Source organism: Charadrius vociferus, unplaced genomic scaffold (assembly GCF_000708025.1).
Source record: "Charadrius vociferus isolate BGI_N301 unplaced genomic scaffold, ASM70802v2 scaffold301, whole genome shotgun sequence".
Taxonomy (NCBI): domain Eukaryota; kingdom Metazoa; phylum Chordata; class Aves; order Charadriiformes; family Charadriidae; genus Charadrius; species Charadrius vociferus.
The window spans coordinates 1,007,919-1,010,349 of record NW_009646842.1 but is presented as its reverse complement, the minus strand read 5'-3'; positions in this window follow the sequence as shown (position 1 = coordinate 1,010,349).

Genomic DNA, 2,431 nt, shown 5'->3' with positions numbered 1-2,431 from the left:
GAGGAGATGGCGGTTGCTGCCTGGCAGCTCACAGCAATGGTAGCCACGGTGGCTGGTGACCAGGGATTCACTGCCAGAGCCCATGGCTGTGCCTAGGACAGCTCTCGGCCCGGGCGGCCTGTGCAGTACCGGTACACAGGGGCACCGACAGGTCCGCTTGCCTGTGCCAAGAGCACGGACAGTGCAGGCACGCCGGGGCCCTGCCTGGCAGAAACGGGGGTTACTCTGTCAGCCCGCTGTGCGTCCTTACTGCCCCGGGCAGCTGCCAGGGACCACAGACAGCACAGGTACTGGGTGCCCGCACCTACAGCGGTGGTGGGGAACTTCCACCCGATCCACGGGGCAACAGCCTCTGTCACCATCCCTAGGCAATGCTGGTTGCCTGCAGCTACCACCGGCTCCACTGGATTAGAAGGAAGAGAGCGGACTGACTCATCCCAGCCCAGGACCAGGGCACGCTTCCTTTAGTGGTGTTTCTGTTGACGGTTGCATCCTGCTGGGCATGTGTGGGAGCCAGACTAAACCCGTGCCAGGAGACTGGAAATAGCAGGTTGCAAGATGTGGTTGAGAAATGGAACTCCTGGGTTGTGGCAGGAGCCGTGTCCTTGGATTTTGGAGTCTGACAGAGGAAACTGACCTGGTAGCATGCTTTACATGGTGGAATGTATAGGGGACTTGACAATGCTTCTTGCTAGGGCAGGTCTAAGAATGGTTTGGTGTCCAGAAACAATAGACAAGCTCTCACTGGAGGCCTGTCCCTCTGTGTATGCAGAAGACTCTTCAGGTGCCCCACATTGCATCTAGCATCATTCTTCAGAGACTGAAACTGATGTCCGTAACAGGGAAGCTGTGGACAGCACAGTGGTGGAGGATCGTGAGGTGAAGAGAGGTCCCATGGGCAGGGCAGGGGCTCAGCAGTGACAGACCTCTCAGGTGGTGCTCCTTTGGGAGGCTGTTCATAGGTGAGCTGCTGAAACACCCTCCTGTCACCAGCTCAGAGCTGATCTATGAGCACCACAGTTCACGCAGAGCCACTGCTAACTCTGCCTTAGCATCTCTCCTGCTTCTTTTGCAACCCTGAGTCACTCCAGTCTGGAACTCCGTTCCTGTTAGGTGTGTTTTCCTTCTGCTCTGAGGCTCTCTTGGTGTTTGATTAGAGCATGTGGAGCTGACCTCGAGTGGCAGGATTCAAAGGCAGTTAAAGAGCTTCTTGGGCAAGCATCTCTTTTTTTTTTTTCTTTTTTTTTCTCCAGATGGGGGATCCCCAGATTGGATAAAATGACTTGCTGTCCCCCAGATACCAGTGATCCTCCCACTCCTGGAATGTCCTAGAGATGGTAGGACTCCCTCGTTTCTTTCCAAGTACTAAGTCAGGCATTGCTGCCTTCCAAACACAGAGATAGGGAATAGAACAGAGTTTGGAACAAATACTGCTTTGCAAATCCTTTTTCTGCCCCTAATGCTGTTCCTCTGCAAGTGGCCCAAAGGGCTGAGTTTATGAGACTGAGGGGGCTGAGGCTGTGACTCTTACCTGGTGTTTCTGTAGCCTTACATGCAGTCCTTACACTTGAGGAACCTATGTTACCAAAGACTACGTTACCAGTGATATTACCAGTTTAGCAAATCTTGAGGGAATCTAGCTTGCAAAGAGTGACGCTGGTGGCAAATGCCGGGTGAAACCCTGGAAAGAGGAATTGGGAACTCAAGCTTTTCCTGGAACAGGGACAAGCCCACATTTCTGGGGAGCGCAGCAGCTGTGTTACTGCACTATTTGTAGGAGAGGCTTCTGTATAGTACTCACCACATTATGTCTAACGTGTGCCAAGGGGATGGCCATTTGCTAGCACGTGGGGGTGTGAATGAAAAGCAAGACTCCCATCTTGCTCCTGTCACGTTCTCTACTTAGGCTCCTTCTGTTTCTGTCATGAATAAAAGCCATTAACTACGTCTTTCCATTTCCTTTCTTTCTTTTTTTTTTTAAGCAGCCCAGGTTGTGCTGGAGGCAGTGGAGGATGGGGAGAAGGGGAGAAAGAAGGAGCTCAGCAGGCAGCCAGGAGGAGGTGAGTGAAGGGCAAAATGGCAGAGGGATGAACGGCGCCGCTGCCCTCAACTCCACCTTCTCCTGTCTACTGCTGGCCAGGCAGCCTCCCCCCGGCACCATCAGCCAAAGGGGCAGCCACCACAACGGAAGCATTTTAAAAGCAAACTGAGTATCACGTGGTAAAGGTAAATAAACAGCACGCTGAAAAAACATGACTTGTTACCTGCTGCTTCCAGAGACCGATCATTTTGGCCAGGAAAACAAAAAGAGCTTCTTGATGTGTCCAAGTGTTCCAGCATCCCCGTGGGTGCCTGTAAGACAAAGAAATCCTCGTTATCAGAAGTCGGAGCTACCCACAGCCATTTCCTCATCGGTTCCCTTCATCTGTGC